Raw genomic sequence first — 25,662 nt, forward strand, 5'->3', positions numbered from 1 at the left:
CCCAAAGTATGGACCAGTGACTCAGGAATCATATGTTGTATTCCAGGAAGTATTAGTAAAGGTCTTTAGCTCAGAGGAAAAGAGATTAAAAGAAAGATTAAAAATTCTGTATTTTAAGAGATTAAAATATAGAATCTGAAATTTTAGAATATTAAAAATTTAGAGCTGCAAGCATCTTAGAAATAATGTAATTCATCCTATTCGTTTTACAAATGAGAGCCAGAGGTTATGACTTGCTGAAAGATACACGTAATTAATAAGAGAGCTGAAATGACAATTGGAAGTCGTTGGTGGGGGGGGGGGCATTGGAGAGTGATGGATTTTTTTTTTGTTTTTCTGCCAATATACTGACAATTAAAGCTCCAGCAAGGAAAGCACAGGGAACAGGAGCATTTAAGAATTATGCTGCTTATTATAAAGTAAAGAATTATGAGACCACAGTGAGTTCATCTGCATAATAAAGGAGAGGATGTGAGTACCATACCAGCTCACCAGACACATCCACAGAAATCGTCTGGGTCATTTCATGCTGCTTTTTGACTCATAAAAATAGAAAAGGGGAATTTTAATGGTATCTTTAATGCTTTTGAGGCTCACTTAAGCAATGTAACGCAAATAAAAATGCTTCTGGTTTGTGGATTCTTGCAAAGTTCAGGTGGGGCTCTTTGCTGGGCCCAGTTTGTGTGCTGAAGTGTAGGGTGCATATGTATTTGATTTTAGGAGGTCCATGAACAAATATTTTTATCTTAACGGTTGGGTATTTCAGTAGTTTTATTGTTGTTTTAGAGAAAATGAGTACTAAAATCCACTTTGAAGCTGCTTTTGGGCAGATGAGGCTGAAATTTGATATGCCATATCCTATGCCACACCTTCACAGATACCTCCTTTCAGTATTTTTCTTCCTCAGAATTTCTATCCAGGTGGCCCCATTTTTCTTCCCTCCCTCAAATCTTCATCTGTCGCCAGCTGCCCAGTGCTTGTTCTCTGGGTCCTCCACCAAGCAGCCACTCTACAGTTCCAGCCTCAGCACCCTCCCCTCCGGCCCTGCCACACCTTTTCACTTGCAACCCATTGAATTCCTTCCACTGATCTACCTCTACTGTGCTGGAGCTGCGCACTGGCTCAGCGAAGAAAGGGCGCTCACTCCTTCAGATCCCTCCGCCAGAGACGGCAGCCGGGGCATCGTAAATGCTTTCCTCTTTGGTAGAAAGAACAAATGACTGTATTTCTGAGGAATAACTAAAAGCAAAGTTTCAATAGCCAAACTCTGGAGCATGCGTCCCCAGATGAAGGATGAGAACATATGATGGGAAAGGTAGAAGACTGTCTCAGAGAGAAAGGAAAATTGAACTAGGGAAATCTTAGGGTCATGCTTAACTTTGGAATTTCCTTTACTTTGGGTTTTGTGGGTTTGAGCATCAAATAGACTTGAGTTTGAAGTTTGACTCTGCCATGTACTAGCTGTGACCTGAGTTGATATCCCTCTTTATAAAAAAGGACAATGATGATAATTTAAAATAACTATTGTAAAGATAAAAGGAGATAATATATGAAGTTCGATGGCATCACAATTAGCCTTTTATCTTATTTTATTATTTTTAAAATTAATTTATTTATTTTTGTGGTACGTGGGCCTCTCACTGTTGTGGCCTCTCCCGTTGCGGAGCACAGGCTCGGGACACGCAGGCTCAGCGGCCATGGCTCACGGGCCCAGCCGCTCCACGGCATGTGGGATCCTCCCGGACTGGGGCACGAACCCGTGTCCCCTGCATCGGCAGGCGGACTCTCAACCACTGTGCCACCAGGGAAGCCCCTAAAATTTATTTTTTGACTGCACCGAGCAGCTTGCGGGATCTTAGATCCCCAAGCAGGGATTGAACCTGGGCCCACAGCAGTGAAAGCACGGAGTCCTAACCACTGGACCGCCAGGGAATTCCCACAATTGGCTTTTTTTTTTTAATTCTTATTTATTTTTATTTATTTATTTTTGGCTATGTTGGGTCTTTGTTGCTGCACACGGCCTTTCTTTAGTTGTGGCGAGCAGGGGCAACTCTTCGTTGCCGTGCTCTGGCTTATCATTGCAGTGGCTTCTCTTGTTGCGGAGCATGGCCTCTAGGCGTGTGGGCTTAGTAGTTGTGGCTCGCAGGCTCTAGAGTGCAGGCTCAGTAGTTGTGGCACACAGGCTGAGTTGCTCCGCGGCATGTGGGATCTTCCTGGACCAGGGATCAAACCCGTGTCCCCTGCATTGGCAGGAGGATTCTTAACCACTGTGCCACCAGGGAAGCCCCCCACAATTGGCTTTTTAAAAAACAGTTTATATTGAAGTGTAACACACATGTGGAAAATTGCTCGTATTATAAGTGTTGATGAAAAAATTAATCACTCAATCTAAGAAAGAAATGGAAAATTTTATTCGAGACAAATTGAGGCTTATAACCCAGGAACAGACTCTCAGAAAGCTCCGAGAACTGTTTTGCCCGTTAGAGGGAAAAGTACAATTATATATGTTTTTGAGACATAGGGCTGTACATTAAATGATGTGTTACTGACAGTTTACACCGTCCAGATCTATGTGTACAAAGCGAGTAGTGGGTCATGGGTCATCGTGACCCCTTACAAGATGAAGAAGGAAGGGTGTCTCCAGAGGAAGAATCTTGTTGATGCTAGGAGAACGTTGCTGTTTATGGTTGAGCAGGTGTTTCTGCAGATGGGAAGGTTTGGGCAATGCGTAATGCAGATACACAACGCACAGTAGAGGGGAGAGAGGAAGCCAAAGCTCAAAGAAAAAATTTTATGTGTAAATTTTCCTTAACTTGCCTTAGAATACAAATGTTTATTTCATCACAGATGTATAGCTCTATGAATTATAACAAAGTGAACATACTCTTGGAACCACTCTGCAAATCAAGAAATAGTATTGGGTTGGCCAAAAAGTTCCTTCCGGGTTTTGCCATAACATGTTACAGAAAAACCTGAACGAACTTTTTGGTCAACCCAGTACCTTGCCTACACCCTGGAAGCCCCTGTCTTGCCCCCTTCCTATCACCGCAATTACCTTTTTCCTCCAAAGAAACCATAGTTCTGACTTCTAACACTATAGATTAGTTTCAGCGCTTTTGAACTTAACATAAATGGATTCATTTCATGTCTGGCTGCTTTGCTTCAACGTTATGCTTGTGAGAACCAAACACGTTATTGCATGTACCTGTAATCCGTTTGTTTTCATTGCTCTGTACTACTCCGTTGTATGAATCACAATGTATTTATCCACCCTAAGGACATCCGTGTTGTCCTCAGTTTTGGGCTGTTACGAGTATGCTGCTGTTCACTTTCTTGTACGCGTCTTTTGGTACACAAAGGAACACATTTCTCCTTGGTATATACCTGGGAGTGGAATTGCTGATCATAGGGTGTGTCTGTATTCAGTGTCAGTAGATGATGCCAAACACTCTTCCAAAGTGATGGTTATCAATTTATACTGCCGTCACCAAAACATCACAGTTCTGGTTGCGCCACATCTTTGCCAACATTTGGTTTGGTTGGTCTTTCTAATTCGAGCCAATCTGCTGTTAATTGGTGTTTCCTCAGTCAAGCACTTTTTTATATGTTTATTGGCCATTGGATATCCTCTTTTGTGAAGCGCATGTTCAGATCACTTGTCCATTTTTTAAGACGTAGACTATCTTTTATTATTTCGTAGAGAAGTTATTTTTATATGCTGGATATGAGCCCTTTGGTTAATTGTGTTGGAAATATTTTCTCTTACTCTGTGGGTTGGCTTTTCACTCTCTTAATGGTGCCTTTTGATGAACAGAAATTCTCATTTTTACTATAATCAGTCTTGTCCTATGGTTAGGGCATTTTGAGCCTTATTAAAGTAATCCTTTCCTAACTCAGTTATGAAAATATTCCCTTAAATTATCTTAAGGAATTAGTGCTCTTTATTTGTCATTTAGACTTGCAATATACTGGGCATTGATTTTTGTGTATGAGTTGAGGTGGGGATCAAGTTTGTTTTTTCTATATTAAAATTATCTGGAATTATTTATTTAAAAACCCACCTTCTTCCCCTGGACTCTTTCTTCTGTTCCAGTATTCTCTAGGTTTTATCTAACCTTGTAACAGTGTAACACTGTCTTAATGACCACAACTATAATAAGTCATGATCTACTAGTCCTTTTACCTTGGTTATTCTCAGCTCTTTGCATTTCCATATGCGTTTTGGAGTTACTTTATCAATTTTGACATTATTGTTTTGATTGCATCAACATCTTTACAATGAGTTTTTAATTCCACAAACATAATATGTATCTTTCCCTACATACTTATTTGAATATAGCCTTTTCTGATTTCTCTGTTTAGTTTTCTTTGTGAAGGTTTTAGCTTCCCTTAAATTTAAATCTACTCCCAAGTATTCTAAAATTTTGATGCAGTTGTGCACATGTTTTTTAAAATTCCATTTTCTGACATTTTTTGTTAGATAGAATCTCTCTCAATAAAATAGTAAATATAAGTTATTGAACTGTTTCCTGATTTACAAACCTTTTAATCACTTAGAATCTTTCACTGTTGCAAACAATACTTTAATGAAATTATTATACATCTATTTTGTGCATACCTGTGAGTACTTTGATAAGATAGAAGCAGAATTGTGTGTTAGAGTTCCTACTCATTTTTTTTTTTGAGTTCCTACTCATTTTAACCACTGGTAGATACTACACAGTTGCCCTCTCGAAATACTGAACCCACTAAATATACTCAACTAACACAAGAATGTCCATTACTCGCACTTCACCAATATTCATTTAGCTTATGCCAGTCTAAGGTTAAAAATTGCATACTACTGTTTTTAATTTGTATTTCTCAATACTAGCATAGTTGGACATCTTTTCATTTTGTCTTCTTTTGTGACTTGTTTGCTTGTATTCTTTGCCCTTTTGTAAATTGGGTCATTAGTCTCTATTCTTACTGATTTGAAAGCAGGTTTTCGTACATTAAGGCAGTTAGTCCTTTGTTGTATATATCGCAATCCTAGTCTTTAGCTTGCCATGTCTTTTACCTTTTGCCTTCATTCATTATATGGAAATTCTATGTTTCATGTAGTTATATCTTTTCTGGAGTTGTCGTTATTGTTGATGGTCTGAAGGAAGCCTTCCCTAACCTAAAGTTGAACAATATGTATATTTTAACTAATATGCATCTATGTTTAGATTTTTATTCAGTCTAGAATTTGTTTCTGTGTGTGGCATACATAAGGATGTGTTGTTAAGGGTGGCAGTGTGCTGTAGGGAGCTTAGGTTATGGAATCTAATGACATGGAGTCAAATTTTAGGCTTCAGCAGTTACTGAAGCAAGTTAATTACTTTTTACTGGGCAAGTTACTGGGCAAGATAATTTCCTATTTATTTGTGCTTAGGTTCCTTATTTGTGTAAAAAAATTGTTTTTAGTAGTCAATAAAATAATGCATTTAGGGACCTTAGCACAGTGCCCGGCTCATTGTGGAACGAAAATAATGTAAGCTACTGTTAGTTTTGTCCTTCCCAGATTGACAACTATTTGCCCCAACATTTAATAAATAGTTGGTTCTTGCTCGGCAGACATGGAGTGCTAACTGTCACATATATAAATGCCTTTCTATATGCTGATTTATTTCTAGATCCTTTAATATTTTTTGTTTATGTTTATCTAGACCTTGTGCCAATTTTGTGTCTTTGCAGTTGATATAGTTTTAAAGTTATTTAAATATCTGGCATTTCAGATTACCTCAATTCTTCTTTTCCTGCTAAGTTTTGTTGGGTAGTTGTAGACATAGACTCTTATGTATGAACTTGAAAGTCAGTTTCTCAAGATCTATGAAATGATGAGATTGGAATTTCCATTGGGATTATATTAAATCATAGATCAATATGAGAGGCCTGGTAATACTGAGTCTTCCTATCCGGGAACATAATTTATCTCTCTGGCTATTCAGAATTTCGTTTAGGTTCTTCAGTAAAGCTCTACAGTTTTCTTCTTATAGCTCGTGCCATTTAACTTAATTTTTGCAGACTTAATTAAAAATGGTATGCATCTGTCATGTTTTAAAATGGTTTTGTTGGTATAACAAAGCGATTTTCATGTTTCTAATTCTGATTTTATACTCATGTTAGTTCTAGTTTTTTTCAGTTGAGAGCCTTGGAATTTTTGTAGACAAATCATGACAGCTTGTGTTTTTTATTATAAAATATACAGAAAGTAAAATTTATTATCTTAACCATGAAAAGTTATCATTTTACTCATTGAAAACATTTATTAACACTCTGTATATTAGCACATAATGGTTTACACAATAGGTGAATAGGTGTTAGCCATTTTTAAGTAGAGTTCAGTAGCGTTAAGTATATTCATGTTTGTGTGACAGATTTTCAGAACTCTTTTGTCTTGCACAACCGAAACTATACTCATTAAACAACTCTTCATTTCTCCTCTCTTCCCAAACTCTGGCAACCACTATTCTATTTTCTATTGCTATGAATCTGACTACTCTGGGTACCTCATGTAAGTGGAAGCCTACAGTATTTGTGTGGCTGGCTTATTTCACTTAGCATAATGTCCTCAAGATTCATCCGTGTTGTAACATGTATCAGAGTTTCCTTCCTTTTTAAGGCTGAATAATATTCCACTCTGTGGTCTGTACCACATTTTGTTTATCCATCCATCCGTCAGTAGACACTTGGGTTGCTTCCACTTTTGAGCTATTGTGAATCATGCTGCTATCACCATGGATGTACAGATATTTCCTTGGGACCCTGCTTTGAATTCCTTTGGGTGTATACCCAGATGTGGGATTGCTGGATCGTATGGCAATGTTCTCTTTATTTTTTGAGGAGTCTCCATATTGTTCTTCATAGCTGCCGAATGTATAGGGATACATTCCCACTACAGTGAGCAAGTTCCAATTTCTCCACCTTGTCAACACTTGTTATTTTCTGAGTTTTTGTTTGTTTAATATTAGCCACGCTAATCAGTGTGGTGTCTCATTGGGTTTTGATTTGCATTTCTCTAATTATTAGTGATGTGTGTCTTTTCAGGTGCCTTTTGGCCACTGGTGTATCTTCTATGGAAAAATGTCTATTCAAATCCTTTGCCCATTTTTAATCAGGTTTTTAACACTAGAAAATAAAACACAAATCGTTACCTATCTTTTTTTTTTTTTTTTTTTTGTGGTACGCGGGCCTCTCAGTGTTGTGGCCTCTCCCGTTGTGGAGCACAGGCTCCGGACGCACAGGCTCAGCGGCCATGGCTCACGGGCCTAGCCGCTCCGCGGCATATGGGATCCTCCCAGACCAGGGCACGAACCCGTGTCCCCTGCAACGGCAGGCGGACTCTCAACCGCTGCACCACCAGGGAAGCCCTACCTATCTTTTTTTACTAGACCTTTTCTACTGCCTAGGGCCTCCAAAACAAAGCTAGAAAAGTGGTGATTAGTAGACTTCCTTGTGCTATTCCTGATTTTATAGGCTTCCTTCTAATGTTTTCCAGTTAAAAATTATGTTGGTCAGAGATTTTTTTTGATCAATTATCTTTATCAAGTTAAGGAACATTCTTTATATATCTGGGCTTCTAAGTGTTGATATCACAAAAATTAGTTTGAGTTTAATGTATGAGGGATATATTTACTGAAATGACTGTGTGATTCATGTGATTTTCTTTAGTCTGATTATCCAGTAATTGCGTTTTAGATTCATTACTGTGGAACCATCTCTGCACTATTTCATCATGATGAAATGCTGAATTTGATTTGCTGATTTTCTGGTCATTTTAAATAAGGAAAGGTCTTAGCCAAATATAATGAATTTTGTGAATTCAAGATAAGGGAAACTATGGGGACATTTTCCATATTTTAAGTAGCAAAGTATACAGTGACTCCACAGTGGCGCACAGGATTTGTTAAAATGGAAACAACAACCAAATGGTTTTTAGATCTGCCCCGTGTGTTCTCTGATGTTATTTTTTTCCTCAGTGTTAAGATTTCTTCTTCAGTGTAGCACCAATCAAGATAAGTGGAAATGAACCTTGAAAAACAGTTGCTATTGTGTGTTGAGTTACATGGCATAGTGAGGGCGACTCCTAGGGGATTTTCCTTGACTTATTTAGAGCACGTATTCTATCTTGTGTTGTAATCTTAGAAGTTGCAGGTAAATGGTGGTGACATCAGTTACTCTTGCTTCTAGATCATACCTAACTCTTATTTAGTAACATCTAGCACATTATTAGTGTCTAATTCATTGATTATTAATTCCACTATTACAAATAATAATATGTTCATGCATTCATTTAGCAAATATTTACTGAGCATCTACTATATACTGGTAAGTTTGATAGATGCTTGGAATTCAGAGATGTGTCAGGCAAGATCCTTTCACTCAAGCAACTTGGTTCTTTTTGTTTTGGCTTTTTTTGGTGGCAGGGTAGTAGGTAGGTGACAGAGAGTAGCATGGGGGAGAGAGAGATGAAATGTACACAGATAAGTGCAATAAAATGGTCTAATAGTCTTATTGAAGAATGTATAGCATATCATAGAACACAAAGGCAAGTATGATCAATCCTATTTGGGGGAACTAGGACAGGCCTCCTGAGCAGACATGGAAGATAGTAGGCTGGATAAGTCAGGTGGTCAGGTGGAGGCAAGCTAGACCAAACAGGCAGAGGAAGGATGGAGCAGGACTTGTTTGAAGAATAGCAGGTAGTTTATTATGACTGATAGATAAGAGGCAAGGGGAGTGATATGCAAGGGCATTATGTCTGTAGACTTTGAGGAGGTCAGGTCTTCAGGAGAGAGAAATTACATGGCGTGAAGGTTTTAGGCAGGGGAGTAACAGAACCAGATACAGGTGTTGTCAGACTGCTTTAGAGGTATCGAGGATGAGTATAGATCTGGCAGGGAGGTGAGTGGCTGCTGTGGAGAAGTAGGAAGACCAGTTTGGAGTGGTCCTTATAGTGGTCCAAAGGATAGATGATGGGGCAGTCAGTGATTTCTACTTTCCTGTGAACAGATGCATTTAAAAAAATCTTTGTGATACTCAGTGATAACGGAATCAGAGTTAATAAAAAGCCTACGTGCTCCTGGTTTCATTTTCGGTGATGGCTTATACCTTTTGCTAAGCCTATTGCCAGGGCTACTAGAAGAATAAAATAATTTGAATTTGAACTCTTTTTGCCCAGCCTGGAATGAGTGTGGGACTTAATAGTGATATATAGTTATCCTTACGTTTATGGATTACCCAATCCATGGATAAAATATGTGTTCAGCTCTAGGTCAATTTGCTTGAAACAAACTCACACAAAACCAGTTGTCTAAAACCGATTTACCTAAATTAATATTCTCAACGTATTTCTGTCTTCAACAGTAAGTAATTGTGTTTGCACCACTCAGGCACAATAACCCAGTGCCTTCCCACCAGGGCGTCTCTGTGATGAGTCACTTTTTGAGGGCATGAATTGCTCCTTCCTAGTCAACAAAATCAATACCTTACATTTCAAACTTGGTAAACCATTTACCTCTGCCTCTTTATCTTTCACATTCTACCCATCCTTCCCCCAGTTCCAGCGTTGCTTCCTTTAGAAAGCCTTTGAAAAAAAAAAAAAAGCCTTTGACTATCCCACCCTCTCATGAGTGTCTGTGAATCCTTTGGCCACCAGGTACTACCTAAGATAGGTCATCTGTTGTTGAATTTTTATTTAAATTGTACATCATTTAACATTTTATGCGTTTGTTTTATATCCCAATTCGTCTCTCAGTCTTTAGTGAGGGGAAAAGTAATCTGGGGATCCTGTTAATTCAGGTATCTGGAGCAGGGACCGTGAATCTGCCTTTTTCACAAGATGCATGGGTATTTTGGCTATAGTGCTAGATGAGTAGTCTTTAAACTGGGGGATGCAGAAGGACCCTCCAAGGGGTAGAGGCATGGATAATTTTGAGCAAATTACCTTCCACATCCTCAGCTTTCATTAGTACTCTCTTAATTTAAATGGATCGCCTACCCAATTTATAAAGGGAAGGTATCTCACCTATTGCAAATCTGGCTCTACCTTGCTCAGATGTGAAAACCTCCAGGGTGTCAAAGAAAGGATAATTTCAAATAATGGTATCTGGGAGGCCTTTATTAGAGGACCAAAAAATTGATCCTATCCATTCCAATAAGATACATTTCCAATTAAATTTTAATTTTTAATAATTATCATATTTCAATATGTTTTCATAGTTAGGTGCTAATAAAATATTTTTATAACTCAGCCCAGAAGTAAACCTAAAACTACTTTTGTGATCAGAGAAAATTTTTAAAAATCATTTTTACATTTGTATTCCTTGGAAGTTATGAGAGGGTGAATAATAGGCATTGAAGCATAAAACTATTACTTTTGGATAAATTCTGTTAAAAAGAAAAGAAATTGAAATGTTTAAAAGGAGGAAAAGGACCGGGTAAAATTCCTGAATGTTAAAGCCATCTGTTCACAGCCTTTTTAAACAGATAATGCTGAATGGCAAATATGGTATTATTAGAGTCTATTAACTACATTTAAAAGAGTAATCATTATATTTTTAAGATTAGTATTCATAAATTGTCCAGAATTTGTTTTTGCAACTGTTTAAACTTACAGTGACAAATTTCAGATGTCAGTTTAAAAATGTGTGAGGAGTATGGTATTTTGTAGAAAAATTGTAGTGGGTGTATGAGCGTAAGTTTGAAGAGCACTGTTCTGGTTTGTACTTTGAAAACTGCTGCCTCAGAATCACCTGTGACCATGTTAAAAATGTAGCTCACTGGATGTGATCCAGGCATGATCATGTGTGTGATAATAGCTGACATTTATTTAGTTCTGTGTGCCAAAGAAACTGAAAGTGGCAGGTTCATTTCTGCAAAACGTGTCAATGCTGTTTGCCTTTCCCGAGGGCATCGCAGGACTCCCTTCCCTGTGGCTTACTGCCTTGTTCTTAGTGGCTATAACCGGAGCCTAAGGTTATAAAGGAACCAGCCAATTCCCTCCGGTATGAGCCTGCTCAGAGTACTTGCTCCCCTCCCTTCCCACCCCTGCACCTGTGGAGTCAGCCCATCTCTCTAGAGTCTCAGGGAAGAAGCTTCTAGACTCTTCCCCCAACCTCCTCACACTTTCTTTCCCCTCCTCACCCAAACTCAGATCAGCTGTAGGGTTTGAAGGAGAGTGGGAATGTGTGTCACTACCAGGAACAAAGACATTCTGTCTTGTTGTGCTGTACCTGGAGGACCATCCTGCTTCTGTGTCAGGTATGAGCTGATCGTCCAGGACTCTGAGCCACGTCTCTGGGAGGTCAGTGAGACGGGAGTGTGGTTTCTGTCTTGCTTTGTTCTTTTCTTTCTCTAAAGTGAATCAATGTCTTTATTTATTTAAAAAAATTTTTTTTGGAGTATAGTTGATTTAAAATGTGTTAGTTTCAGGTATACAGCAAAGTGATTCAGGTGTATGTGTGTGTGTATATGTATATATATATGTACATTTTTCAGATTATTTCCGTTATAGGTTATTACAAGATATTGAATACAGTTCCCTGTGCTATACGGTAGGACCTTGTTGTTTATCTATTTTATGTATAGTAATGTGTATCTGTTAATCCAAAACTAGTAATGTATCCCTCCCCCCCCGTTTCCCCTTTGGTAACCATAAGTTTGTTTTCTGTGTCTTTGAGTCTGTTTCTATTTTGTATATACATTTATTTGTATTATTTTTTAGATTTCACATGTAAGTGATATCATACAACATTTGTCTTTCTCTGTCTGACTTCACTTATTCTCTAGATCCATCCATGTTGCTGCAAATGGCAATATTTCAGTCTTTTTTTATGGCTGAGTGATATTCCATTGCATATATATATAAACTGATCATCTGCTTATGTGTATGTGAGTTGTTTCCATGTCTTGGCTATTGTAAATAGTGCTGCTGTGAACATTGGGGTGCATATATCTTTTTGAATTAAGAGTTTTCATCTTTTCTGGACATATGCCCAGGATTGGGATTGCTGGATCATCTGGTAGCTCTATTTTTTACTTTTTTAAGGACCCTCCATACTGTTCTCCATAATGGCTGCATCAGTTTACATCCCTACCAACAGTGTAGGAGGGTTCCCTTTTCTCCACGCCCTCTCCAGCATTCATTATGTGTAGATGTTTTGATGATAGACATTTTGACTGATGTGTGATAATGAGGTGATACCTCACTGCAGTTTTGATTTGCATTTCTCTAATAATTAGTGATGTTGAGCATCTTTTCATGTGCCTGTTGGCCATCTGTATGTCTTCTTTGGAGAAATGTCTGTTCAGGTCTTCTGCCGATTTTTTGATTGGATTGCTTGTTTTTTGATATGGAGCTGTATGAGGTGTTTGTATATTTTGGAAATTAATTCCTTGTCAGTCACATCATTTGCAAATGTTTTCTCCCATTCCACATTTTGTCTTTTCATTTTGTTAATGGTTTCCTTTGCTGTGCAAAAGCTTTTAAGTTTCATTAGGTCCCATTTGTTTATTTTTGTTTTTATTTCCATTACTCTAGGAGGCAGCTCCAAAAATATATTGCTGTGATTTATAACAAGGAGTGTTCTGCCTATGTTTTCCTCTTGGAGTTTTATAGTATCCGGTCTTTCATTTAGGTCTTTAATCCATTTTGAGTTTATTTTTGTATATGGTGTTAGAGAATGTTATAATTTCATTCTTTTACATAGCTGTAGCTGTCCTGTATTCTTTTACATAGCTGTAGCTGTCCTGTTTTCCCAGCACCACTTATTGAAGAGACTGTCTTTTCTCCATTGTATGTTCTTGCCTCCTTTGTCTTAGATTCATTGACTGTAAGTGTGTGGGTTTATACTTGGGCTCTGTATCCTGTTACATTGATCTATGTGTCTGTTTTTGTGCCAGTGCCATACAGTTTTGATTACCATAGCTTTGTAATATAGTCTGAAGTCAGGGAGAGTGATTCCTCCAGCTCCATTCTTCTTTCTCAAGTTTGTTTTGGCTATTCAGGATGCTTAATATTAATAAGGATTAGAAATAAGTCAGTTACTACAGAGTTCAAAGTCATTTTAAAAACTAGATGTGGTGCTTGCTTCGGCAGCACGTATACTAAAATTGGAACGATACAGGGAAGATTAGCATGGCCCCTGCGCAAGGATGACATGCAAATGCATGACATGTTCCATATCTTTTATATGTATAGCTGATTCACTTTGTTATAAAGCAGAAACTAACACACCTTTGTAAAGCAATTATACTCCAATAAAGATGTTAAAAAAAAAAACTAGATGTGAATGGTTACAACCCTGATAAGATGTATAGGACAAAGAACAGAAAGAAGTACAGCAAAATACTAACAGTGGCGTCTTGGGGGGTGGATTTTCATGTTTTCTGAATTCCAGTTCTTAAATATAAGCATGCTTCTATTGCTTTTACAATTTAGAAACCTCTTCTAAATTATCCTTTCTGAGAGGGGGGGATACCAGACACTCATAACTGGCACAAATGGATACTCTGCTGCTTGTACTCCAAGAGGGTATTTCCATTTCTCAGTGATAATGACTAATAACGAATCTGTGTTTTACATCTGTCAGGCCCTATGGAAATGAACTAAATGTTATACATGGATTAAATAACTGTAATCCTTAGTGTAATGTTATGAGGTAGATAATTATTCATAGTTTACTAAGGAGGGTACTGCAGCTTAGAAAAAATTATATACTTTTCTTGGGTTTTACAAAGCTAGTAAAGAGAGAAGCCAATGTTTGAACCTTGGTTTTGCACCATTAAACTGATAGGCATGTCACCTTACACCAGCTCACACCATGCCCTGTCCTTTTTCAGTAAATATAGAGGCATTTCTAAGAACTGAAATGAGGATCTACTTTGGAATGAATGGAAAGAAATATCGGATATGGAGTGATGATGAAAAGATAAAATGGTATAATGTGTTCTTACATGGAATTATGTATAGAAGAAATAATTCACATAATATACATTCAACAGTAATTTTATTTGAAGTGCATCATTTATTTAAGTAGTATAGCCTGAACACCTCCTACATGCCAGGACTTGTTTAAGGCATTTGAATACATCAGTGAATCAAGAAGAAAACAATTCCAGCTTTCTAGGAGCTTGCCTTCTAAGGGAGTGGGGGAGGATGATGGTGGTGAATAGAGATAATAAAGAAATAAAGTAAATAAATTGTAGATTAGATGGCGATAAATGCTATGGAAAAGAAGAGCCAGATGAGAGGCATTGGGATTGTAGTGGAAGGGTTGGTTACAGTTTTAAATAGTGTGGTCAGGGTAGGACTCCTTACGACTATGACGTTTGAGCAAAGAAATAAGAAAAGAGAAAGAGTTAAGGGAATGCAGGGGAAGGGAAGCTCCAGTCCAAAGGCTCTGAGGACAGAATGGGTGTTGTGTGGTCTGGGTAACTGCAGTTGTTAAGCAGTTAGCCAGAAAAGGAGATTTGAGAAGAAATGTAGAGTCAGCTGTTCTTAACCTTGGGTCTAAGGACCTCTAAGGAGTCCAGGGATAGAATTCAGGGGTCTATTAATTTGGGTGGGAAAAAATTTCACTTTTATTTTTAACAATACCATCTAACTGAAATTTAACATTTTTCAGCAGACCAAAAACCTAGAATAAATTAGTAGAACCAATGACCTTGTCAGCAATAGAAGTCATAGATATTATCATATCACATGATAGGTGTTGCAGGTATCTTAAAATATGGTTGTGTTCATCATCGCATCACATCAAAATTATGTTAGTAATTAGACCTGCCACTAGATCCTCTTATTTCATGTATTAATAAAGGGAGTACATGTGTTACTATATCACAATTAAAATTAAAACTGAGTTGGTTTCCTCTGTAGTCCGTTGTATTTCATTTTATACATCTAAAAATATTATTTGGAGACGGGATCCATAGAGACTGCCAACTGCCAAAGGGGTCCATGGCACAAAACAGACGAAGGAACCCCTGACAGGCAGTGTTGCAGGCCAGTGTGGAATCTTGTTTGATGTTGGCCTTTGTGCTGAGGGTGAAATGGCAGGAGCTGTGAGAGAATTTTGAGCAGAGGCTTGACATGATTTTCTTTTTGTCTGGAAAAGCCCACTCTGGCTGCTGTGTTGAATTAGGGACTGGGGCACGGGGAAGGGGAGTCTGGGACCAGGCAGACCCACATCACAGTTATTAGATCACGTTGGTGATCCAGGCAAGAAATTGTGCTTGCTCAGGGGATGGTGGCATGGACTACGGGTATAGCAAAGGAGGCAGTAAAAAATAATCAGATTCTGGATTTGTTTTGGAGGCAGAACCATCGGGATTTCCTGATAGGTTGGATGTGCCGGAGAACAGTCAGGGATGACGGCAGAGTTTTTGACTTGAGCCATGGAAGGATGGAATGGCCATCGACTGGAGGAGAGGACTGTGGCTGGTAGGGGGAAGATCAGGCATTATTTCTGATGTGTGAAACTTGAGGTGTTGATCTGACATATACAAGGAAGTGTTTGCAGGCATTTGGATGGTATGTGAGTGTGGAGCTGGGGAGGAGGGCTTCTGAGCTGCAGATGTGTGTCAGGGAGTCATTTGTGCATAGGAAAGTTGATATTTAAAACTCAGACTGGTGAAATGCTGAGGGTAGTTAGAAAAGGGTAACCAGGAGTGAGTGACCGTGGGGAGCTCCAGCAGGAGGAGATTGAGGTGAAGAGGAGGAATCAGCAAAGTAAACTGAGAAAAGTGTCCAGCGAGGCAGCAGGAAAAGCAAGAGATGGTGGAGTTCCGGATGCTAAGTAGAAAAAGCGTATCAAGGAGTGGTGGGGGGGAGGGAGTGTGTCAAATGGTAGAGCAGGAAAAGTAAGGAGTGAGAATTGACCACTGAATTTAGAAGCATAGAGGGCACTGGTGGAAGGGATTAGGGGCAAAAGTCTAATTTGGAGTGGCTTTAAGAGAATGGCAGCTGGACACAGTATGGAGACCACTTTTTTGAGTTTTGCAAAAGGAACTAAAGTGGGAGTAGTAGCTGGTGGGGCATGTGGGATCAAAAGAAAGATTTCATTTTGTTCTGATTAAGATGGGAGACATAATAGCTCTTTTGTATGCCAGAGAGAAGGTTCCAATAGAAAGGGGAAATTTGAGGTAGGAAGAAGGCAGACTTCCTGGAATGATCTCTTTAAGAGAATGATTAGGATAGAGATCTAATGTACTAGCAGAGGGGTTGGCTTTGATAATGCATGAAAAGTCATCTGTAGTAACAGATCCAAGAGCATGAGAAGTCATCTCTAGTAACAGACCCAAGGGCAGAGAATATGGGTATCAGTGCTGGTAGGTGGGAGGATGCAGAGGTTCTTCTGGCTGCTCCAGTTTTTCAGTGAAGTAGGAAGCAAAGTTATCCGTTAAGAGTGAAGATGAAATAAGAATAGCGATAACAGCTAAAAATATGTATCATAGACCTATGTGCCAGGCGCTGCTCTAAGTACTGTACAAATATTAACTCATCTTTACAACAGCCTTGTGAGGTAGGAATCATTACCCTTACTTAAGGATGAGAAAACAGGCACAGAAGGTGTGAAATAACTCAAGCCAGATCCCACTACTTGTAAGTGGCAGAGCTAGAATGCAAACCAGGCCTCCTGGGTCCGGAGTCTGCTGTCTCAGTTACAAGAGGATACCTACAGCCAAATTGACCTTCTCAAAGATAGTACGCATTTTCTTTTCTTTTTTCCTTTTTTTTTTTTTTTTTTTTTTTGCGGTACGTGGGCCTCTCACTGTTGTGGCCCTCCCGTTGTGGAGCACAGGCTCCGGACGCGCAGGCTCAGCGGCCATGGCTCATGGGCCCAGCCGCTCCGCGGCATGTGGGATCTTCCCAGACCGGGGCACGAACTCGCGTCCCCTGCATCGGCAGGCGGACTCTCAACCACTGCGCCACCAGGGAAGCCCCATTTTATTTTCTTAACCAGTGACCCTCAGTGTCCTACAAGATGGAATACTATCGTGTCTCCCTCTAAGGATTAGAGTACATAAGGCAAACCGCTTAGCACGATGCCCAGTTCATAGAAGACAGTCAGTAAATGTTCATACTAGCTGGTTCTAGCAGCAGTCCATTTTTGTTGATGACGATGTTAACACTTCGTGATTCTATTGATTGCTTTTTAAACATTGGGTTTCATGATTTAAAAATGGTTTCCAAATAGAGGAACAAAAACGGTGTCTTACACTCTATTAATACTTCTTTGATTACCAGCAAGGTTGAACGTTTGTTCCTATGTTTATAGGATATGGAAACAGTGACTCTGACTTTGTATTTCTTTGACGTCTGTTACCATAGTAACTAAGGCAGTGAGCTATAAAGGGAGTGCGTGAATCCACGAGCCTGGCTCCCAGCTCGCTGGCTGAGAGAGCCAAAGGGGCAGAGCAGCCAGAGGCTGTATGATCCGAGGGCTGGACGCATCTGGGGACTTATTCAGCTGTGGCTTCTCTATTAGGAGCAGCTGTGAATGGGGCTCCAGGAGTCACCCTCACGAAATGAGGCACATGATGACAGTTGGAAGAGGAAGAGTAAATATTACTAAAGATGAATGGATATGGTAACGGCCAAGTGGAAAAAACCTGTGGACGTGTGGGGATGCGTTGGTGCTGACTAGCTGGTACCATGAGGGATGAATTTCAGGAAACCACTAATTGGGGTAGATCCTCTGCAGAGGACTGGGCCTGAGTCACATCTGTTCTGTGGGATGTGAGTTCTGTGAGGAAGTCCAAGTCCTCAGGCTGCATCAGCTGCAGACCCTCCAGAGTGCTGGCTCCTTCTGGTAGTGAGAGTGGAAAGCTTGGGTTGGTGTTATCATGATTTTTTGTTTGTCCTCGTCAATGAAGACTGATGGAACTGGGCTAGTATTCAGAGGAGATCCTATAGCCAGGCTTCCTGGGTTCAGAGCCCCCTTATTAACCATGTGAACATGAGCAAGGACTTCATCTCTCTGGGTCTCAGTTTATCTCTAATACAGGGGCAATAATAACAATACATCCCACATAAAATACATAAAACTTTTATAAGAATTCAATGAGTTCAAATTATATTTCACCTAATGTATGATACACAGCATCCGCATCTAAAATTACAATCTTACAATTGACATTTTACAATCAAAATCGGCAGAGGGCTTCCCTGGTGGCGCAGTGGTTGAGAGTCCGCCTGCCGATGCAGGGGACACGGGTTCGTGCCCCGGTCCGGGAAGATCCCACATGCCGCGGGCTGGGCCCATGAGCCATGGCCTCTGAGCCTGGGCGTCCGGAGCCTGTGCTCCGCAACGGGAGAGGCCACGACAGTGAGAGGCCCGTGTACCGCAAAAAAAAAGAAAAAATCGGGAAAAGAAAAACTTTTTCTTTCCTAGTGGTACATAAATACTGATTCATCTTAAAATCAATGATGTCTTATGTTGGAGGAAATACTGTATGTTGTTAGGACAGCATTAAATATGGCTTGGTAATAGAAAATGCTACATGTAAGTGTTAACGTTTACTTGGCTTTATAGGCACAACCAGCTCCTAATGACGCCACTAAACCCATACGGATATATTCATTGCAAGCTCCTTATCCCTGTAATGTGAGAGCTCTTAAAAGCAAAACAAAAATCCAAGTAAGCTAGAATATCAACCCATAAAGAGTCACATGATCTTCTGCTTTGGGGGAGCTTCAGGACGTAGTATGTGACTTTCAAGTGTACCTGTTCTTGCTGCATACACTCATCCCTTGACCTTCCAGGTCACTCCCTCTACTTTCCTTTAATGGCCACATAGATAACCCATTCCAAATCCTGGCCTCTCTTCCCTCCCAGCGGCAGTCTTTCTCATTTCAGTCAGGTGATACACGGTGTCTGCATCCTAGATCTTACGTTTACTCAAGAGAGCTTTTATCTTGAAAAGATAAATTATAACATCCAGTTTCTGTCCATCATCTTTCACTCCAGCTTTTCCTCTCAGTTCTCTCAAAACAGATTCCTTCTTTTCCTTGGGGACTTGACGCCAAACATCTTCCTTGATGTCTGTCAGCTTTTCCTGTCTCCCCTCCCTTCTTAGGGCATTGAAATTCTTTCTTCAGTCACGTTCTTGGTAATGTCCTTGATTTCTTGACCTCCTCACCTTCTGTAGCAGCTGTCTGATAAAACCCCAGTCCTGGAGGGATTGAAACATTTGCATCTCCCTCCCTTGATCTGGACTGCAGAAGCTGTTGGAGAAAAAGGTACAGCTCTGTACTTCTGCCCCTGTGACTCATGGTCCTGATGAGAGTGGGCCCCCCACCCTGTCCACGGCTCTTCATACGTGTTCCTAGACTGCACTCCTGTGTTCATAGCAGCTGCTTTTCCCAGTATGTTCTAGCCCCTTCAGAACTTCCATTTCTTGCCCTCTCCCTTCACTCTGAACATCTGACCTCATTTAAAAGTCATGAAGAGGCTTTGGAGTATGGTAGAAAATACTTGTTAGAATTAGTCAGGAAATCTGAGCTCTGCTGAATAGCCATGTGTTTTTTTTTCCCTCTTGTAGTTATAAAATGTGTTTTCATCTGTGTATGGATCTGAGCTTCTAAAGCAAATGAGTCATTTTATTTGGATATTAGTTTCTTCCTATGTACTTTGAGGGAGGGGCACTGGTCTAAGTGCCTTCTGAAATTTTGTCTTTAAGATTCTGTAATTTTACTCACAGATATAGAGGACAAAATAGTGGTTACCAGTGAAGGGAGAGGGGCAATGTAGGGATGGGGGAGGTACAAACTCTTGTGTGTGAGATAGGCTCAAGGATGTATTGTACAACACGGGGAGTGTAGCCAATAATTTGTAATAACGGTAAATGGAAGTAACCTTTAAAATTGTATAAAAATTTTAAAAATTCCATGATTTTATGATTTAAGTTTTGTATGGTCTTCTGAACCAGCTTTAATTTGCAGGAAGAGACTATTTCTGATAATGTCATTTCCTCAGTAAAACAAGAAAATTCCCGTTTGTCATAGAAACCTGGAAGGCATGTTACCTTTTGTGATGGCAAATTTATCCTTTTCCTATTTTAGTTTTGAACTAGTGAAAATGACTTCCTGTGGTTTGGTCTATCATTTCTTTTTTTTAATTACTTAATTAATTTATTTATTTTTGGGTGTGTTGGGCCTTCATTTCTGTGCGAGGGCTTTCTCTAGTTGCAGCGAGCGGGGGTCACGCTTCATCGCGGTGCGCGGGCCTCTCACTATTGCGGCCTCTCTTGTTGCAGAGCACAGGCTCCAGACGCGCAGGCTCAGTAGTTGTGGCTCACGAGCCTAGCTGCTCTGCGGCATGTGGGATCTTCCCAGACCAGGGCTCGAACCCGTGTCCCCTGCATTGGCAGGCAGATTCTTAACCACTGCACCACCAGGGAAGCCCTGGTCTATCATTTTATCAGTAGGAAGGAAGAGAAAGTTAAGGAGTATCTCATTTCTGTAATAGAGTTAATCAAGACTTTGCCTTGAACCTCTGAGTGGGGCTTCTGGGGATGAAAGATATATGTTTCCTGACCGGGTTTCACTCTGAAGAGCGTGTTGGGTGTATCAGCCAGTAGTACCTGAAGTTTTGCTGCCAGACTAAACTGCCCATTTCTAAATACTTGCAAATAATGTTAATCTCCAAAATATGCAAACAGCTCATACAGCTCAATATCAAAAAAAACTAACAACCCAATCAAGAAATGGGCAGGAAACCTAAATAGACATTTCTCCAAAGAAGACATACAGATGGCCAACAGGCACATGAAAAGATGCTGAATATTGCTAATTATTAGAGAAATGCAAATCAAAACTACAATGAAGTATCGTCTCACACCGGTCAGAATGGCCATCATCAAAACGTCTGCAAACAATAAATGCTGGAGAAGGTGTGGAGAAAAGGGAACACTCTTGCACTGCTGGTGAGAATGTGAATTGGTTCAGCCACTATGGAGAACAGTATGGAGGTTCCTTAGAAAACTAAAAACAGAACTACCATACCACCCAGCAATCCCACTACTGGGCAAAACAGCAATCCCACTACTGAGAAAAACATAATTCAAAAAGAGTCATGTACCAAAATGTTCACTGCAGCTCTATTTACAATAGCCAGGACATGGAAGCAACCTAGGTGTCCATCAACAGATGAATGGATAAAGAAGATGTGGCACATATATATAATGGAATATTACTCAGCCATAAAAAGGAATGAAACTGAGTTATTTGTAGTGAGGTGGAGGGACCTAGAGTCTGTCATACAGAGTGAAGTAAGTCAGAAAGAGAAAGACAAATACCATATGCTAACACATATATATGGAATCTGAAGAAAAAAAAAGAAGATGGTCAGAAGAACCCAGGGGCAAGACGGAAATATAGATGCAGACCTACTAGAGAATGGACTTGAGGACACGGGGAGGGGGAAGGGTAAGCTGGGACAAAGTGAGAGAGTGGCATGGACATATATACACTACCAAATATAAAATAGATAGCTAGTGGGAAGCAGCCTCATAGCCCAGGGAGATCAGCTTGGTGCTTTGTGACCACCTAGAGGGGTGGGATAGGGAGGGTTGGAGGGAGGGAGATGCAAGAGGGAAGAGATATGGGGACACATGTGTATGTATAACTGATTCACTTTTTATAAAGCAGAAACTGACACACCATAGTAAAGCAATTATACTCTAATAAAGATGTTAAAAAAAAAAACAACTAAAAATAAAGCTACCACATGATCCAGAAATCGCGATCCTGGGCATATATCCAAAGAAGATGAAAACTCTAATTTGAAAAGATACATGTACCCCAATGTTCATAGCAGCACTATTTACAATACAGTAGCCAAGACATGGAAACGACCCAAGTGTCCATAAACAGATAATTGGTTTAAGAAGTGTGGTGTATATATATAATGGAATATTACTCAGCCATAAAAAAGGAATGAAATGATACCATTTGCAGCAACATGGATGGACCTAGAGAATATCATACTAAGTGAAATAAGTCAGACAGAGAAAGACTAACGTTATATGACATCACTTATATGTGGAATCTAAAAATAATACAAATGAATGTACCTACAAAACAGAAACAGACTCACAGACATAGAAAACAAACTTCTGGTTGCCAAAGGGGGAAAGGGGGAAGGGATAAATTAGGAGTATGGGAATAAATGTACAAACTACTATACATAAAATAGATAAGCGACAAGGATTTGCTGCAGAGCCCAGGGAACTATATTCAATATCTTGTAATAGCCTATAATGGAAAATAATCTGAAGATATATGTGTGTGTATATATATAATCTGAAAAAATATATGTGTGTGTATGTATGTATACAACTGAATGACTTTGCTGTATGCCTGAAACTGACACAGTATTGTAAATCAACGATACTTCAATTAAACAGCTGCACATTTCTGTGAATTGAGCTGATATCCTTTGCATGCTGCCCAGATGGTGCATTTCTAGAATGATAATCTGGCAGGTTACTTTGGGGTTTACCGGTAAAATGGGGTTGACCAGAAGATCTTGCCGTTTTTATTCCCATCTGCAGTCTCTTCTATATAATCTTGCCCTTTGAACATTCTTTCTGGATGCTAAAATTTCAGGGGAACTACAGGAGAGCAAGGAAGAGCCCAAGTCCTGTGCATTGGCTCCTGGTGCGTCAGTTTGGATGGAGGAGAACTTGGAGTTAGCAGATGGAGGGCGTGCTTTTTACAGTCTAGATAGAGGCATCCCCTTCTAGCCTCACCAGACATCATTGTTTGAGGATCATGCTAACAGTAGTCATGGTTCTCAGCCTTGGCTGTCTATCAGAATCACCTGGAAAGCTGTTAAAAATTCCGGTGCCTAACATGCATCTTATACCAGTTAAATCTACCTCTGGGCTGGGATCTATGCTTCAGTAGTTTTTAAGCCTCCGCAGGTGAATGTACCATGTAGACGAGGCTGAGAACCATCGAATAGAGACTTTACCGGGAAGGGTTAAGTTGGTTGGCTGATGCAGAAGTTTGGCTTTCACAAGCGAGCTGGTTGCGTCTCTGCTTTATCTTGGCTGATTTTTGACCGTAGTAACACTGTAGCAAGATCAGAGGTAGTCAGCTGGGTGTGACTGCTTTTTCAGAAGTGTGCGTTTGAAGGGCAGCTGTGTTTCGCCTGTGAATCGGTGTGTGCTTGTCTTCATATGCTCTTACCAATGGTATTCCTCACTCTCTACAAGAAGGGAAGGTAGGTCCTGTGTGCATTAGTGGTGTGTGTGTTGTGTCCACTTCATTTGGGGTCACTGTTCATTGTGTTCACTTTGAAAAGCAGGTAATTGACTTTCTTGTAACTTTCAGTGAAAAATCATTTGAAAAGATCAGATGGGAAGAAAACGAAACTCACACTTCCGTTGTAAAACTAAAACAACAAAATTCAGGAGATTTTAAAGAAGGCAAGCCAGACTGAAATGTCTAGAACCAGTGTTTCTGGCTAGCGAAAAGATGCTAGTGTGACTCTCTTTCTACCTGTGTGTACACGTAGTCTCCAGTTTTTAGAAATTCCTGGCCTGTTGTGTACAGTTCCCCTTAAGAGTGCCGAAACATCCTGACTAGGGTTGCCAGATAAAATATAGGATGTCCAGTTAAATGTGACCTTCAGATAAACAATAACTATTTAGTGTAAGTACCAAATATTGCATGAGACACACTGACACTAAAAAATGCTCTGTTTATCTGAAGTTCACTTTTAACTGAGCATCTTGCATTTTTATTTTCTAAATCTGGCAACCCTGTGGAGGTATGGACTAGACTCGAGGGCTTGTCGCGCTGTCCAGTTTTTCTGGGCTGGGTCTCACTGTGACCTTGCTTCTTACCATATTCCTGCAGAGAAGCTGCCGCTCAGTTTTCCATCCCAAACTCTTATTTTGTTGTTTTTCCTATATGTCTAATAGGTTTTCTCATCTTTGGTGTTAGAATTGAGAGAGACTTGAAGATAGATATAGACATGAAAAACCAGTTCTTAAATTCTGACTGGTAGAAGCAATGCAAACCAAGACCTTATACTTATAGGCACTTAAGCCCAGTGGCAGGTGTAGTATGTTGTATTTTGGAGTACTTTTCCACCATGTGGGAGACACAAGTGTCCTGTTGCCCTTAGAAACTTGGGCAGGTGGCCTGCCCTCTTGGGTACTTGTCTGGCCTGGTTTACTAGAAAATTCCACTTTCAGTCACGTTAAAGCTGGCTGGCTTTCCACCTGCCTCTCCAGAGACTGACCTTCACCTCCCCTTCTCCTGAGGTTCCTTTTGTTGGCCTTAAAGGGCTCTGTCAATTACAGAGTGGAGAACTTATTGGAGAACAATAAAGAGTGGAGAACTTCTCCCAAAGTTTTCAGTCAAATCATCTGATGCTTGTACATGCCCAATGAGGAATGTATTTTTACTGGGACTTTGGATATGCACTCTGTTTGAGGTAGGCAATTTTTCTCACTGACTTTAAACCAAGTTTTATGTAGAAAAAAGCATATATATATATATATATATATATATATATATATATGAGATTTTTGAACACATCCGTTATCTTTTGTAGAAGAGAATCCTGCATAATTTTGAACGAATAGAAAATTAGGGAAGTAGAATGAGCACTTGTATATTAATCATCTATACTTAAACATCTTGCCGTATTTTCTTCAGACTTGTGAAGCCAGGGTTGAGACCGCTTTTGTAACCCCACCTTAATCCAATTTCTCTGCCCATCTCCTCAGCCACTCTCCCAAGGTTTTTGTGGGGCTGACCACCATGCACAACTACAGGAAGGTCACTTGTGAATGGTGTCATCTGTGTATTCCTAGACAGTGTATAGCATGGGTTTTCTAAACCCTGTACAAATGGTATTACCGTATAAGCTTTGACGGTCATATCATTATAAATAATACTAGTATTGTCTGTTCCTTTCCAGTTTTTACATCTCATTCTCTTCTAACTGCATAGCCCCAGACCTGTAGTACATGCAGGAAAATGTGAGTGGCCATGGATATTCTTAATCTTGCTTCTTGAAGTTTCACTATTACATATGAAGTGTGCTGGAAAATTTTTTTTTTTTTTTTTTGCGGTACCCGGGCCTCTCCCGTTGCGGAGCACAGGCTCCGGATGCGCAGGCTCAGCGGCCATGGCTCACGGGCCCAGCCGCTCCGCGGCATGTGGGATCTTCCTGGACCGGGGCACGAACCCATGTCCCCTGCATCGTTAGGCGGACTCTCAACCACTGCGCCACCAGGGAAGCCCCTGGAAAATTCTTGATGTCCTGAATTTGATTTCCTTCTATTCTAAATTAGCTCAGAGTTTTTTTCTTTCTCTTTGTAAAGTCAAGGATGACTGTTGAGCTTTATCATGATTGTTTTCTGTGTCATTCTGTATCGTTTTGAGATTTTGAGATATGATGGATTTCCTCCTTTAGTGTATTAGTGTGTTAGATATCACAGATAAATTTTCAGATGATATATAATTCTTGCATTCTTAGAATAAACCCTGCTTAGTTACCTGGTTTATTTTCACAAGTTGGTTAATTAGATTTGCTAATTTTAGGTTTACTTTTTAGTCTATCCTCTTATTGATTTTAATTTAATTGTATTATAGAAAGTGAACATGGTCTGTAT

The 25,662-nt window shown here is 39.9% G+C and overlaps 1 protein-coding gene and 1 non-coding gene across 2 annotated transcripts in view; both read left to right on the forward strand.

The window, feature by feature from the left end:
- Positions 1-25,662, forward strand: part of FMN1 (formin 1) — a 400,563-nt gene that overhangs the window by 112,295 nt on the left and 262,606 nt on the right. The gene's annotated exons all lie outside the window — the stretch shown is intronic.
- Positions 13,108-13,214, forward strand: LOC132421504 (U6 spliceosomal RNA). The gene has a single exon (XR_009518748.1). It is a non-coding gene; the product is annotated as a U6 spliceosomal RNA (small nuclear RNA).

Source organism: Delphinus delphis, chromosome 2, assembly GCF_949987515.2.
Source record: "Delphinus delphis chromosome 2, mDelDel1.2, whole genome shotgun sequence".
NCBI classification, from domain to species: Eukaryota; Metazoa; Chordata; class Mammalia; order Artiodactyla; family Delphinidae; genus Delphinus; species Delphinus delphis.